At 37.2% G+C, this 17,846-nt stretch overlaps 1 protein-coding gene across 2 annotated transcripts in view; it reads left to right on the forward strand.

Moving 5' to 3' along the window:
• The window catches only part of LOC150100304 (F-box/WD repeat-containing protein 8-like), a 223,815-nt gene that overhangs the window by 44,865 nt on the left and 161,104 nt on the right, over nucleotides 1-17,846 (forward strand). The gene's annotated exons all lie outside the window — the stretch shown is intronic.

The raw sequence follows: 17,846 nt of genomic DNA on the forward strand, positions 1-17,846 counted from the left end.
CTTTGCAGAAGTGTATTCCATAAAGCTTTCCTTTCTTCACATAATTTGATTGTTTCTTAAGAGATCCATTGTTTGTGATTCTTACTCTGCCTTCCCAGAACTTCTTCGGCAGTACTATTAAATATATTCTTTATTTTTTCCCAGTTCTCTTCAATGTCTATTTCCTTATGTTGTTTTATAAGACTTCCATATTTATTCCTTAATGTTACTTTATAATTGTCTTTTGTATCCTTGTTTTTAGTTTGGATATATTGTATTTAATTCTTTGGTTCTTGCCTTTAAATATTTTTCTTAGTTTCATTTTTATTTTTGCAATCAATAATAAGTGGCCTGTAAAGGAATCTGCACCTCTCCAAACTCTTACATCCATCAAAGAGGTTCTCCAAGGTCTGTTTATTAAAATATGGTCTATTTGGTTTTTGGATTTCTTATCAGGTGATATCCAAGTCTGTTTATGGATGTTTTTATGTTTAAATAAAGTTCCTCCTATGATCATATCATTGAAAGTGCAAAAGTCTTTTAAGATTTCCCCATTTTCATTGCAGTTTCCTAAACCTTCTTTTCTCATTATTTGTTCATATCCCACGTTACTATCTCCTTCTTTTGCATTCATGTCACCTCTGATTAAAAGCATATCTTTACTTTTCACTTCATCTACTTCTTTTTGCAGCATGTCATGGAAGTCTTCTTTCTCTTCTGTTTTTGCATTGTTTGTTGGTCCATATATGTTTATTATGGTCACATTTCTGTATTTAGTTTTGAATCTAGCTTTGATGATTCTTTCAGAAACTGGTTTCCATTCAATTAGTGCTCTTCCATCATCTGTTGTTAGCATGAAAGCTACATCTTTGCTATGTGTGTCATCTTCATTCTGGTTTCCAGAATATAAAATGTATTTGTTTGTTGTTAGTTGGATTTCTTCACTACCATTCCATCTTGTCTTGTTTAGACCTAGTATTTCTATTTTGTATCTGTCCATTTCTCTGGTTAGTAAGTTAACTTTTTCACTTTCATACAAAGTCTTAATATTCCAGCATCCAATTTTGGTTAAAAGTTTTGGGCTAAAGAGGTTTTTTCGTTGGAGTTTTCTCCATGTCAGCTTCCCCAATATGGCTTGCTTCATTTTCCCTAGTACCTCTCCTTCTTGGTTTTGTGTCGGTTTTGTAACAATGGTTGAGGTTTCTGTAGCAATATGTTTTTTCCATGTTATGGTTGCTAGTCACAAGTACAACCCTCCACCTTTCTCATCCAGGCTTGGGACCGGCAACGGCGGAGTTCCCTCTCTTCTACTGTAACTATTTTCTCCTCTTCTATCATTCCCATAACTCTCTCTCACGCCTACTCTGATTCGGCTTACATTCGTCTCTTCCATTCACCTAATCTCATCTTTCACACCTAATCTCATCTTTCACACCTAATCTCATCTTTCACACCTCATCTCATTCCCTAGACATTCCACCTGCTATTTCAGCTCATCTATCTCTCTCTGCAAGTCAGCCACTCTTATTTGCCATTCATCCTCCCAATTGTGACCATCTCCGAAAACTTCACAATCTTTCAACCTTTCCATACTCCCTGCTCTCATTATTTTATTCATATTTCTCTTGCTATTCTCACCCTCTGTCATACCACTCATCTCTCTCTATGTGGAGAATCTCCTGCCTCTGACTCTACGAGATCAGTTATAGTCATCTCTGACTCACCAAGTTCCTCCCATTGCCTGCATTTTCTACATATACGTTTTAGTATTATGAAGTAACTAGACGTATGCTACTCCAAAAAATGCTGAAAAATTAATTTCCTGCATCATAATTTATCACAAATTCATTTTGATAATTAACACGTTCATTGCCAACTACGAGTATACTTGTAGTTGGTATATGAGCTTCACAAGCCAACTACGAATATACTCGTATGTCGATTACCACCGGCTTCTAGATTATTCATACTGACCTTGAAGGAGTGAAAGCGCTTGGCGTGTGGTAACAAACTATGCCTGAAGAACATGGTAGCGAACGTGTTAAATCCATTATTATTCTCTATATTTCACAATTCAAAATTGGTTCTGTTAATTAGAAATTAGATCAATAAACACACAAGAAATGAACTTCAGTGCAAACTACAAAATGCATCTCAACAAGTAAATCATGTATCCGCGACAAACGTATTGTTTCACGTGCACAACTATTTTGTTATTGAAATAGAATTGTCAGTTAACATTTAGCTTGTAATTTTTGTTTCTTTGCTTTCCTGATTGTACCCTGATGAAGCCGACAGCACAAGACAGCGAAACTAGTTGGTAATTAAATTAGTTATTCACTCACACTTGACCAATATCTAAATAATAGTTCATTTTCATTAATGGTTCAGTTAATATTTTTGTTATTTGAAAAACAAGTGCAATATTTTGTTCTTATTTTTATGCTGTATTGTATTTTAAATACAATGTTCTTTATGAAATTAAATGATAGTTTCATTCTATCAAAATGTAGGATATCATGGATCCATGTATATTTTATAGCCAAATGTGGAAGGAAAGTGCAGTTTTGAAAATCGACCAGCAAGCTTATGAGAAGAAGACCGAGATCGAAGTTGCCTTGGCGGCACAATTTAAACAACACAAACCCCACTCACAATGTATATATTTGCCTTTTATTAATGCATTGAATAAGTTTCACTAGTGTTCTAATTGACCGAGTTCAATGAAATTACAAACAGAAGTGAAGCCAAAAGCTAATTCAGTGCTGTAACTAAGCTTTGTGTGAGAAAGCTAAATTCATCATAAGCTAAATTCATCATTTTTAGGTGTGTGCGTGCATAAATTAAACTATATAGCTGAGTAGCTTATATTTGTCTTATATGGATATAATAATAGACAATATTACAGATTCATCTATATTTTATAGCCAAATGTGGAGAGAAGCAAAATAAGAAATGTAGAAATATGTTCTTACTTTCGGAAATTTACTAAAAGCTTATGAGAAGGTTACATTTTTGCAAACTCTCTAGTGAATTTTCAAAAGATTTAAGTTTCTTTCTATATTTGGCTATAAAATATGGATGGATCCATAATATTAAAGAACATTCTTATTTAGTAGCCAAATATATATATATATAGAGAGAGAGAGAGAGAGAGAAATTTGGAGAGTTTCGAATTCAGAAGAGAGAGAGAGCTTATGAGAATCCAATCCTCGGTATTGAAGTTGCCTTAGCTTGTGCTACTTAAAAAAATTTAAAGATTTCTTAAGTAGTGCATTAAATATGGACTGATCTGTTTATTTTACATGAATATATTTAGGCTTTTCTTTGATAATTAATCTTTAAGCACTGACTGCTGTTCATTTATGAAAAATACAATTTTCTGAAACCAATCTACAGATAAGCTTAGGTGTTGATGGTTATTCATGACTTATTTTTCATGGTATTAACAATACCACAAACACTTTTATCAACAAAGATGTTTTATTAACGCTTATATTTCGCTGATTTTCAACTCAGCATCATCAGAGCACAATACACTTGTAAACGCGACAGTGAGTAAGTGAAACAATATAATTGCAAATGACAAAAGATCTAAAGTCCTCTTTTTGGCACCCTCTAATGGGGAAAAAAAAAAAAAAGTTATCCAGGAGTTTTTCTTAGGATAACCGTCTCCCAAATTTTTGACAAATTAATGCAACCATATTTGTTAAGGTCGGGAGAATTCTTCAAAGCCATTGCTGACTCAAAAAATAATCTTTCAGATTTATAACAACTCCTAAATAGCACGTTTGTTTTCCTCCATCTAATCCTGTGTGAAGGAGTGTCCAAAGCGTGGTCTGCCAGTCCCGATTTGCCATAGTAATGGTAGCGAATGTATCTTTCATGTTCTTCCAGGCAGATGTTCATTGATCTTCCTGTTTGCCCTTTAGCACACCCAGGAGTGTATGAAGTTCCGTGTGACTGTAACTTGGTCTATTATGGGCAAACAGGAAGATCAGTGAACATCCGCCTGGAAGAACATGAAAGATACATTCGCTACTATTACTATGGTAAGTCAGGACTGGCAGACCACGCTTTGGACACTCCTTCACACAGGATTAGATGGAGGAAAACGAATATGCTATTTAGGAGTCGTTATAAATCTGAAAGATTATTTTTTGAGTCAGCAATGGCTTTGAAGAATTCTCCCAACCTTAACAAATATGGTTGCATTAATTTGCCAAAAATTTGGGAGACGGTTATCCTAAGAAAAACTCCTGGATAACTGGTGCGGGGTTTTTTTTTTTTTTTTTTTTTTTCGTTAGAGGGCGCCAAAAAAGTGTAGCAGTACAGCACAGGTTGGTTGTGGTAGACTGTGATATAAAAGGGGAAAAGAAGAATAGACGGAAGTGGTGGGTACAGAGGAGAATAAAGTGGTGGAAATTGGAAGAGGAAGGACCAAGGAATAAGTTTAAAGAAGAGGTATTGAAAAAAATGAAGTTACCAGAGGATGTGGAAGAATGGTGGGATGTTAATAGTCAGAATATTAGAAAAATTGGAGAATAGGTGGTTGGTATAACATCAGGAAAGGGACCACCTGAGGATAAGGAGGCATGGTGGTGGAATGAGGAGGTGCAGTTGGAGATCAAGGAAAAGAAAGAGGCAAAGAAAAAATGAGACATGACTGGAACTAGAGCCGACAAGGAGGCATATAGATTAGCAAAGAAAAATGCAAAGAGAGCTGTGGCAAGGGCAAAAGCAAGGGCAGTTGATGAGGTTTATGAAGAACTGGAGAGAAACGGTGGTGAAGCTCAGTTGTTGAGAATAGCGAAAGCCAGTGATAAAGCCTCGAAAGACATAACATCAGTCAAGCAGATAAAGGATGCCTCAGGAGTAGCATTACAAGACGAGGACAAAATCAGAGGAAGATGGAAAGAATATTTCCGAAAACTACTAAATGAGGAGAATCCAAGAGAGAGGTGCGAGGATGGAGAGGTAAATGAGAGACGGGTGCAAGATATAAGTAGAGAGGAAGTGGTTTGGGTACTGAGAAAAATAAAGAATGGAAAGGCTGTGGGAGCAGACCAGATACCTGGGGAAGTGTGGAAAAGTTTGGGCAGTGAGGGCATGGATATGTTATGGGATCTGATGTGTAAAATAGTCCAACAGGAAAAGATACCAGAGGAATGGAGGAAAAGTATTCTCGTCCCAATCTACAAAGGAAGAGGAGATGTTCAAGACTGTGGCAACTATAGAGGAATCAAGCTGATGTCACACACATTAAAAATATGGGAAAGAGTAATTGAAGCAAGGTTATGGCAGGAAACGAAAATTGGTGAGGAGCAGTTTGGATTTATGCCAGGAAGAGGGACAACGGATGCAATATTTGCGCTAAGGCGCAAATATTGCATCCGTTGTCCCTCAAATACCCCCAAATACAGCACCGATTGATGGAGAAATATAGAGAGATGCAAGTGGATCTGCACATGGTGTTTATAGACCTGGAAAAGGCATACGACAGAGTGGCCAGGCAGGAGGTATGGAGGTGTATGAGGAAGAAGGGGGGGTGTCGGAGAAGTATGTGAGGTTGGTGAAGGAGATGTATGAGGGAACAGAAACTCAGGTCAGGTCTAGTGTCGACATGACAGAAGGGTCAGCTCTGAGCCCCTACCTCTTTGACCTGGTCATGGATGTACTAGTGGAGGATGTCAAGAAGGAGACACCATGGAGCATGCTGCTTGCCGATGACATTGTTCTATGCGAATCATCCCGAGAGAGCTTGAAAATACCCTGGAAGAGTGGAGAAAGGCATTGGAGGAGAGCGGCATGAGAATTAACTGGGTGAAGACTGAATATATGTCAACGGGGAGTGACAAGGATATCGTCATACGACTCCAGGGTGAAAGGCTAATTTCAGGGAAGAAATTCAAGTACCTTGGGTCGGTTGTCGAGAGGAATGGTGACCTGGATGAGGAAATACAGCACCGAATAACATGCGGTTGGATGAATTGGAGGAAGATGAGCGGGGTCCTGTGCAACAAGAGAGTGAGTTGCAAGAGGAAAGGAAAGCTCTATAAGATGGTGGTGAGGCCGGCGATGCTCCATGGTGTGGAGACGTGGCCTATAACCAAGGCACAGGAGAGGAAGATGGAGGTAGCAGAGATGCGGATGTTGAGATGGATGAGTGGTGTGACAAAGAAGGACAGGATAAGGAATGACTACATCAGAGGGATGGTTAAGGTGGGACCAATTGGCAAGAAGATACAGGAAAGTAGGCTGAGGTGGTTTGGACATGTTGAGAGGAAGGGTGAGGAGTATGTTGGTAAATGAGTGGAGTATATGGAGTTGGAGGGAAGGAGGAAAAGTGGCAGGCCCAAGCTCAGGTGGAGGGATAAGATGACAGAGGATCTTAGGGAGAAAGGATGGAGTCCGAAGGATGCTCTGGACCGGAGAACTTGGAAGAGGAAGGTTAAAGATTGGTGCGCCGACCCCGTTTAACATGGGATAAGGCAGAGTGAAAGAAGAAGAAGAGGGCACCAAAAAATAGGACTTTAGATCTTTTGTCTTTTGCAATTATATTGTTTCACTCACTCACTGTCGTGTTTACAAGTGTGTTGTGCTCTGATGATGCTGAGTTGAAAATCAGCGAAATATAAGCGTTAATAAAACATCTTTGTTGATAAAAGTGTTTGTGGTGTTGTTAATACCGTGAAAAATAAGTCATTTCTGAAACCAAATTGCTTTAGTATTGAATGAAGATTCTTGTCATTTTAAGGTGTCTGCCTGATCTCCAATGAGAACCAACAATTCAAAACAGCTGTCAGGCCATTGAAACTTTAATCAAAAAAACTAATAAAAGGCAAATATATGGATGCCCTGACACCATGCATATCTTAAGCAGTGCAAGTTAAGGCAACTCCAATGCTGAAGATCGCATTCTCATAAACTTTGATTAGCTTTCAAAACTTTCTACGTTTCTATATATATATATATATATATATATATATATATATTTTAAGGATACCAAGGTAATTTTATAAACTTGGTTTTTACACACACACACACACACACACACACACACACACACACACGAGGATGGTTTGCAACATTCTTGGCCTAACAATGAAAACATGAATTTGTAATTTCAAAATTATTTTTATTTTTCAACATAATCTTCCTTAACGCTAATACGTTTATTCCAGCGCCATTATCCCATCCCTGTAGTAGTTCTCAGTAAGATCTGCAAAATACCCTCTACAGCTGCAATCACCTCTTGATTCGAAGAAAAACTCTGACCATCAAGGAAGAGTTTTGGGAAGAGATAATATTCCCCAGTTATTGTTTTACCCCTTTCAAGATAATTAATAAACAAAATGCCTTTAGCATCCCAAAACACCGATGCCATGACCTTTCCTGCTGATGAAAATGACTTTGTCTTCTTTGACGCTGAACAACCGGCTTCTGTCCACTGTTTTGACTGCTGTTTGGATTTTCGTGTGTAATGGTGAATCAAGTCTCATCCTTTATTGAGGTCTCGTCAGTGGGAGCCAGACCCAGAGGTGGTGATACTAAGGCAGAGGCAATGGAGAAGTCATATTTACCTATATGAGTTGCCAAAAGGTGTCTCACCTTATTATTAAATTACTCTGGATTTAGAGAAAGATGTTGGAAATTTTTTTCCACTTGGTTAGTGGAAAAGGAGTAATGAGAGCTTGGTCCACCTTTACCACAGTTACCTCAGTCCTGAAGATACTTCAGGCACAAACCTTGTTTGCAAGGATTAAACTAAATTTATTATAGTCTAACCAAGTGGAATAAAACTTCCAATTTTTTTTCCCTATTATGACAGATATACCAACTTAGGAAAAAAAAAAAATCTTGCTGATAGTATTGCTATCTATGGCTGAGGCCGAGAACTTTTCATAATATTAATACCAATAAAACTAAATACTTACACTTACACTAAATACTACAATAAAACTAAATTTTTCCTCTGTATTAATCTTGTAAACACCCTTAAGTAATTTGTATATTCAATCGTATCACCCCTGTCAACCAATTTCTGTAACCCTGAAATCCTCAACCTGTCCTCATAAAGTTTACTCCATAGACCTACCACCATCTTAGTCACTTGCCTCTGGATCTTCTCCACCTCCTCCTCATCCCCAAGAAACCTACATGACTAGATCTGCACACAGTAGTCAAGATGGGGTCTTACCAAGCCTCTATAAAGAGGAATAATAACTACTTGTCTCTGCTCATCAAAGTATTTTTCAGTAACCAAGTGATCCGATGAGTTACTTTTGCAATATGCCCTCTAAAATTTAACTCTTTATCTACAAACACCTCCAATCTCTGGCTTCATCAGTTTCCTGGAGTACATATAATTATGCTTAATGGTATAACCAACACCAAGAGGGAAAATAATGTTTATTAAACACTAATATTTTACTGGTTTTCTACACCAGCAACATCAGGGTGCAATGATAACTGTGACAGGCACACAGCACTAAACCAAGTAATTGTAGAAACACTTTAAATTGTAACTGACACCTAATGTCATCCGAGATCATCTGTATGGTAAGTTGGGATTAGCAACCTTGCTCTGGATACTCCTTCACATTGGATCAGATGGAGAAAAACATCTATATTACATAGAAGTCATTACAGGTCTGAGAGGCTATTCTTAGAATCAGCTTCAACTATGAAACTTCTCGATTAGCTGGTGTATAATCCCCCTGCCATTTGCACTGTCAAGATATCATCCATTGCTCTTTATCTCTTCATCTCTTAAATACTAACATGATAGTAATTTCAAATGGTATCGTTGCAGTTAAAAATAAAAAAAAAAACTCCCTCATAAAATAAATTAAAATGCTAAAAAAAAACCTTTTCCACATCTATTTCACCAGCATTCTTGACATAAATGCTAACTTTTTGTGCACCATCACCTACAGACATACAAACCTTATCTCCTGTTTTTGACTGAATCCCAAATTACTGCCACAGCAACTGCTGTCAGTCTTAATTCCTCAAACTAACTCTGCATGATTTCTTTTTTTTCCATAAGGGTGGTACTTGTGTTTTTGTGCTGCTTGATATTCCTTTCCAGAGGATGCCTAATTTTGAATCTCCTGTTTTTTTTTTTACCACCTATAGCTTAAGATTTCCTTGTCCCATTATGTATGCCATTCACCTGATTTCTTTACTGTTCTCCTAATTTTGAAAATCATTTTGATCTTTTTGACTTCTTATCCTTAGCATTTGATTTCCTGCAGTCTATTATTATTATTAAGAGAGACCTCAGGGAGTCAGGGACTCATCAAGGGAGGCCACATACTACACTCACCAGCTATCATACCCATTCTTGTCATTCACACTGCTTGCACTCACAACATCCAATGTCAATCCATTCCAATCAAGCACCACCCTATGAGAGAAAAATCTATTTCTCTCATAGGGTGTTTTGAATAAATGCCTCTTCTTAGTGGTATTCATTTTCAGCTTCCAAGGATGCCCTCTTGTCCTTTCTTTACCCTCCATAAATTGAAAAATTCCATCAGTTGAAATCCTGTATGACCCCTTCAGAAGTTTGTAAGTTTCAATCATATCACCACTCTTTCTCCTGTTTGCTAGTATCTGCAGTCTACAAATTCTCAATCTGTCTTCATGATCAGTATTCCATAATCCTTATATCATTTTTAACACTCTCCTTTGCACTCTCTCCACTGTCTCAGAATCACAATGGAAACCAGGAGACCAGACCTACACACAATAGTCCAAGTGAGGTCTTATCTTTACATGTGAACATTTTTTTCAGCATTGCAATTATCTTTTGAGTTGTATTTGCAATCTTTGCTACATGGCCTCTGAACTTCAACTTCCTATCTATTAACACTCCAAGATCCCTAGCCTCGTCAGTCGAGCATAATCACACCAATATAATATGACATTGAATATCTGATCACGCTGATGAAATGCATGACTTTACAGTTACAGACATTGAACCGACATCCATTTTCCCAAGTCCACAATTCCAGCCTATTCAAATCATTCTGCAAGTACTGCATATCAGCAGCATTCCCGATTAGCCTAACCTATCTTTGCATCATAAGCATATGGCTGTATGTCGCTTGTCAAATCCTTCCCAATATCATTAATGTATAGATTGAATAACAGTGGACCAAGCACTGATCCTTTTGGTACACCACTGGTTACCCTAAATCTTGCAGACTCACATCTGCCATGTCAAAAGCCTTAGCAAAATCCAAAAGTATCATGATGTATCCATTTCCCTTGTCTAGCTCAATGGTAAGATTGTTATAGACTAGAGGTGGCCACAACATGGCTCACGAGTTGCATGTGACTCATGTCCATGCGTCATGGCTCTTCATGCTCTACCAGGAAAAAATAAACTAAAAGAGAAGAGGAGACAGCAAAAAAGAGGAACAAAATAAAAAAAGGAGAGAAGAGGGAGAGAAAACAGTTAATTAATGGTAAATTAATAAAAATTACTGCAATAAAAAAAGTTTAATTTGAAACACATTAAATGAAGTTTACATTGAACGATTAGAATAATTTTAAAGTTGAAACACAATAATTTTAATTACTTATTTACTAGTAGAGGCCTTCCTTGTATTCATTTTCTTGATCAATGTAATCTTCTTAAAATTAGGTGTGTAATTAGTCAAAGCAGTTACAAGCTTGTTCAAATGTTCATAATTTAAAACAGATCTATATTTAGATTCAATAAATTGTAAATAACGTGTTGGGGCAGGCAGGCATAGCTTCTGCATCCCCACCACCCACTTCGCCATATGCACACTCGCTTACTCCTGTGCCATCACATTGGTCAAAGGTTGCAGCTATTCTAAGTCTTACCAGAATTATTTTGGTTCCAAAAGGACGTGTAGTTGGCCACCTCTATTATAGAATGTGCGCAAGTTGCTAAAACATGACCTTCCCTTAGTAAACCCATGTTGCTCATTGCAAAGTGGAGATTCACTGTCAACCCATTTCTGAATGCAAGCCCCTAACCAATTTTTCCAAAATCTTCACCATCACTTCTGAGATAGTAATTGGTCAATAGTTGGAGACATCAGTCTTTGCACCACCCTTATGCAATTGAATTACCATACATTCTTTCCATTCCTGCGGAATCTTACCTGTTCTGAGACTCATATTAAACAGCCTGGTCAAAGGAATAGCCAGTTCAGCTGAACACACTTTTAGCACACGTGCTGATATCCCATCAGTCCCTACTGCTGAATTCTTATTCAGTTTGTGCAACAGCTCTAATACTTCATCCTCATACACCTGAATTTCTTCATCCAGTGAAGAGGTAGTGGTGAGCTCAATGTCGCATTACACCAAGTTGATAGCTTTTAACAGAATGGGCACTCATTAGTTGAACAACTTCTTCTTCATCTGTAACCCTCACACATCTGCATTTAGAAAAGTTATTCTTTCATATTCATTCTTTCTTTTACTTGCAGCATATCAAAAAAATTCTTGTGGGTTGTCTTTAGCACACAGAGCCAGTTTCTTTTCATACTCAGACTTTGCTTTCCATACAACAGTTGTGACTATTCTAGTCTGCTGCATTATAATTTTTATAATGCATATCATCCTTATGCACACGGTATTCCTTCCACATCACCTTTTTTTTTTTACAAATCTCTTGCAAAAGATTACACATTCATTTGACTCTTACCATATTTATTTTTCTAACTCTTGGGACACACTCTAATATCACATAATTTAAGTATTGTTTAAATGCTTCCCATGCACTGTCGATATTCTTTCCATCCATCAACTGATCCCATTCCACTGAACTCAGTATACTTCTCAGTTGGTCATAATTTCCTGCTTTGTAGTTCCACATGTAACCTTTTCTGAATGGAACATTCATGAACTTAGTCACTTCCCAAGTGCGTACAGCATGATCACTTTAACCAACTGGAGGCAGAATAGTTACATCTTTAACTGAAACACCCTCTGACACTATTATCAAATCTAACACTCTTTGACCTTGAGTTCCTTCTGTCATGCTGCTTGAGGAAGTTGTCCCGCAACAGCTCAATACATTTTTCATTGATTTTCATTTTTATTCTTCTCATGAGATTCTACATCTACCCAATCAATATTTGGTAATTAAAATCTCCCATTATGATTAATCTTTTCGTGCTCATCTTGTCTATTTGGTGATGCATTTCTTCATCACTAGCAACCGATCCATCAGGTAACAACACCCTACTATGTAATTGATCTTGTTAGATTCCTTCCAAATACTGTTAGTAGTAGTACTACAGTCATAGGTCTCAACTCTAACTGGATTCAAGTCATCTGATATCATTAGCAGCATGCCCCCTCCTCTCCTATCCTTCCTAAAAATAGTGTACCCTTTACACTCAATAGCAGTTAATATTCAGATTCTGATAGCCAGGTCTCACTAATGCCCACAATCTGAGGTCCCAATATATTGACTAAGGCAACAAACTAATATCCTTGATTAGTGAAGTGAAATGAAAAGTTACCTTCCTTTGATGTCTGCAACTCCAATTGCCTTAATTTTTATAGTTCACTGTCTATGCTGGTAGAAAAGCTGAGGTATCTGCTATAAGAAATGACCTAAAATAAATCATTCTTCTACCAACCAGAATACCAATAATCCCCTCTCATCCCATCACCCTGGAGTTCTCCTTCCAAGTACACTGTTGAAGTGACCTCTTTTCTTGGTAATCATAATCTCATACAAGTCATTTCTAGTGAAATGTTCTTTCCTCAGCCATTCACAACCTCATATCCTTTGGGACTACAACAACACTTAAGTGTGAACATCACCAAGACTTTTACTCCTCTTTTCCATGGTCAGACTGCTGCCTCCATTCTTCTGGATCCAAATACTTATGATTATATTACAGATTTATCCATGTTGGTTGAAATGAAGACCTTCATTTTCCGCTCTTTTAAAATTCCCACCCACTGTCCAAGTCATTATTTCCAAGAAGTATACCAGAATAGGAAAAAAAAAAAAAAAAAAAACTGCCTACATCTGCAAAACGATGATCATTGCTTTTGGTTGTGATGACAGTATCCCACAAGTAGTATTCAAGGGATGTGCTTCTGAACTAACACATGTCCTTATTATCTCTGCACTATATTATACTCAGCTAGCACCCACTCTACAGTATGGAAGCAATTCCTCATAGAGCTGATTCTAATAAAAAGAGGATATTAGTGTATTATCAGACTATCAATCTATTGCTTTCATCTCATTTTTGTATAAAGTAATTTGTCATCAACAGGTAATTTCTTCAATGCCTTTAGGGCTGTCAGCTAATCAGTAGCCACCATTATAGATTCTGCCTGTCCAAGATCCATGACCAGTCTCCTTATCTGCATCAACCACCTCTGGACAAGTGCCATGAAAAGGTTTGGAGAAACCCGTGTTGATGCACTCAACATTTTCAAAGAATTTGATAGGGTTTAACATCAACGGCTTCTCATCAAATCATCATCTTATGGCCTGCCTGCCAGCTTTTGTAATTGGAATGCTAGTTTTTCACTGCTCAAGCATCTCATACTTCAAGATCATCTACAATTGGTATCCTAAACTCTGATCTTCATACTATTCTTCAGCAACCACCTAGTCAACTTCACTGCTTCCAAAACACAATTTTATCTTTTTTCTTGCAATAAAGATCTTAGTTCTTCTCCCATTACCTTTAATAATTCTCAGCTTGACGTTTCCCTATCTCAGACTGGCACTTACTCCATGCCTTTCCAGACATAAACATGTCACTTCTGGCTTCCAAAAAGTTTGCATTCCTTATCACTAATAATGTTACTTTTCATCCGTCCACTTACTAACTCTGTATAAATTCTAAATCTGTCCAACTCTGGAATACTGCTCTTGCATTTGGGTTAGTGCACCAAAGCTTCACTAAAAATTCTTGTCCAGAAGTAACCTCCAGTTATTACTTTTCTGTTGGCCTCTGCTCACAACCAGCACTGATTTGCCACAGTTTTTTTCGGCCTCAAAGTTACATTAAACTAATATCCCTCTTTATTCACCTACCTTTCCAGCTAGTTCAAATCGTCCTGAATGGCCACAACACTGGCATTATTGCTGATACATCAATTTTACAGCACTCTTGGTTCCAGAACCTTACTGGATTAGCCATTTTGCAGACCAATGGAGGTCATGTAATAATAATTCGTCAGCACCTCTGACCTTGACCTACTAATTATATATCTCCCATATCATGGACTGCTAGAAACTTAAATATTAAATGTAAATTAACTGTGATTAAGTGAAATGTATTAGCATAGATGATACTGCACAAGTAGATATGGACCTGTGCTTATGCTTAACAACACCACTTCCAACGCTGTGAATTGGTCCTTGCTTAGGAACCCTTGCTAGGGTTAAATGTAAGTAAGATATGCTAAGAATAATTTAAAATTAAGGAATCGCCATCAAGTGAAGATGTAATTAAGCAAGCATACACCAGATGGCAACACTATCTGTGATGGCCCAGTCTGGTAGTTGTGGGAATTTCAAGTGCACTCTTGTAATTTTGTCCGGACTAAAGGAGGTTTTGGACTATCCCTTGCTGGAAAATCATTGGTGTGCCTGTAATGATCCTCTGAAGCTTTTTCCAGATCATTTGCAAATAGCTGAATATCTCCCTGCAATCCAGTGACGAAATCATTGATAGGTTAAAGAGTAGATGCCCCAGTACTTCCACTTGTGATCCTCCTCCATGATATTACTCTTCCTTCTGCACGCAACCCTCTAATCAGTTAGGACTAATTTCCACTTTAATTCACTAACCTGATATTTAAACTCATGTTGCAACTTAAATATTAACTTACCCATGGCATTCTGTCAAATACCATTGCAAGAAAAGAAAAAAGGCATTATATGCTTTCCCTTATCAAATGCTTTTGCTACATTGTTATTAAAGTCAGCCAGGTTGCTGTAAAAGAGTACCACTTAACAAATTCATGCTGGATCTTATAGATAATAGTACCCTCATCTGCTCAATTTTGTATACAACCTAATACTAATTTCTCCACAATCTTAAAATAAAATATTACTCCTGCTTGATTACCTCCTTCCGTTACCTGGAGACTTTTCCACTAGCTAGATTCTCATGAAGCAGCTAGGTGAATGGACTGACAGTTCCTCAGCACATTAATAGAAGTCAAACACATAGCAAAATCGCATCCAGTGTTCTGCTGCCTTATTCAAAATGCATTTTCCTCATGTTCCTCTAAACCTCCAATCTCCTCTCACTCTTTCATCTAGGAATAAAATCTGTTTTTACAGGATGAAGCATTCCAATAATATGAAGTACTCCAAAAATCATATCTGACTGGCTGGCTGCCAGTGGAGATTGAACTACTTACTCAGTCTCCAAAACTTAGACAGGCCTAGAACGGCCTCGCCTACTCACTATAAGGGGGATAAAAGGCATTGGCTGATTTTTGTTTCTGACGTCTGGATTGTCGAATATGAGGAAAGATTGAGAAGATGCAATTTACAGAGTCTGGTGGATAGGAGGAAGAGGGGAGATATGATAGACTTACAAGTTAGTAAGGGGTTGTTATAGGATCAATGTTAGAGAGGTCTACAGAAAACAGTGGGAGATCAGGGGAGAACCAGATTTATACTGCCAGAGGTCATCTCTGGAAACTATAAAGAGGATGTGAGCAGGGGAGTGAGAAGCAGGTTTTTTGCATGCAGAGTTGTGAATGATTGGAATGCCTTGCCTTGTCTGCAGAGAATTTGAATGTGTTTAAAGCATGCTATGATGAGCTGTGTGTGTGTATGATAAAAGGACCTCCTAGATGAGTCTTTGACTCCATGGGGGTCTTGGGGGATGATAATAAAATGATCATTAGACACTTCCACTATGTCATCTGCATTTGTTATTCAGTCATCTCCATCTGACAAGATCATTTAACCTCAGTCATTTCTTCTCCTACTAGCCACATAACAAAAGAATTCCTTAAGATTTTCCTTGTATCACAGTGCTAGTCTCTTCTCATATTCCAATTTTGTCTTCATTGCTATACTAGTCACTTTCCTGGCTTGAGTCTTATATTTCTCATGCAGTTGCTCTCTACTTCTGTCTGTATTACATAAAGAGGTTACTTTATGTAACCTCTTTTTCATCAGCACCTCGTGTTATTTCATTAATCATCCACTTTATACCAATCATATTATCTTTTTCACCTGAGGCATTGCCTCATGGCAATTTGCCATTGCCACTGATAAATATTTCTTAATAGCTATCATGCACTGCTGCCTTTAAATTCTCTCCCTTTAAATTCTTCCATCAATGGAACTTCTCCAAGCTGATTTCTGAGACTGTTTTAATCACGTGCCTTATAATTCCACATAAATTCCTTTTACTCAATACTTCCACATGTCTATTCATCCTCTAAGTGAAAACTATATGGTCATTCTTATCATCCGAGAGCAAGGACAATATCTCAGTTAACATCAAATGCACTGATGCCAGAACCAAATCCAAAACTCTTTATTCTCATGTTTACCTCTACTGCATGGTGTCCAAGGCATCTGTCCCTCAAGAATTCCACAAATTCTATTCCCTTATTGTTGTTGTAAGTTTCATCTACCCATTTTATACTGCTATAGTTAAAATCTCCCATAATGATCATTCACTTTGTACTTTCCAGTCAAATCTGTCCCTAAACATTTCCTATTCATTATCCTCTATTTTTCCTGGCCTGTAGTGATACCATACACTTCTGCCTTACACTGTACATTCTCAAAACTGTTTTATACTCATACCAGATTGTTTTTCTGCCAGCATCATCATCATGCTCAGTTGAGAAAGATCATGCAAAATATGCCAAGACAACAGTAGGTCATATTAAAATTTTATTTCCTTTCCATGAAATAGTTAACATCATTTACACCAAAACCCTTTGTTGTTCCCTTTAAGTAATGTTTAACTTTTATTATCCACTACAAATAGCAGTGTCACCATAGCAATGCTTTAACATTGCTCATCCTTACCTACATACTCTAGCAGTATGTGGTTAAGGATGAATGAGTTAGCACATCTGTCAATGTTTTCCTCATGCACAATATCAATCTTATCTGATATAATTTATTTTTGCTGTATGATATTCACTCAAGAAATATTAGATAGTGCTGTTATGTGTAAGTCAGAGCCAAAATTAATATGCATTTTAATTATGAGTGAAATTTGTTTAATCTGGCCTGACATTAAATGAAGTTCAACATGAAGTTTTCATTTCTTCTGAGAGACATAATAGAAAATTAGCTACCTAGTCTTGTATGGAGTTAGCAGATATTTCCTTCAAAAAAAGTTTTTTTTCTTCTCCATAAAATAGGCATGACTGTAGTTGCACAGGCAGGAATGCCAATCATTTTCATGGACAAGAACAGACCATCATACTCCTTGGTACTGGTACCTCTCATTTGTGTTAAAAAAATAACAATAAATAAAATGTGAATTTGTTTAGCTAAATTTTGTTATTTTGTGTCCTCTGAGCTTCAAATTAATTGGTATTTTAAAATCTGGCAGTGGATATTTCTTATGTATCATATAAAAGTGCTTCAAAGATATTTTTAAATGGCAAGATTATTCCTTATAGTGCACAACATGGTTTATGAAAAATTTTAGCCTTTTCAAAATTTGGTAATATAAAGTGATTAAAAAATTGGTTGGGTTCTGTAATAAATCAGTAATAAAAAAAATCATAAATGAAAACCTATTGCATTCAAGTAAAACCTCAGTAATATAATCCTTGCATAATTCAGTGAGCAAGATATGGTCAGCTCTCACTCTAGCAAACTCATAGGGACCACACAGACTATT

Source organism: Typopeltis vanoorti, chromosome 13, assembly GCF_054136105.1.
Source record: "Typopeltis vanoorti isolate ZY-2024b chromosome 13, IOZ_Tvanoo_1.0, whole genome shotgun sequence".
Lineage (NCBI taxonomy): Eukaryota > Metazoa > Arthropoda > Arachnida > Uropygi > Thelyphonidae > Typopeltis > Typopeltis vanoorti.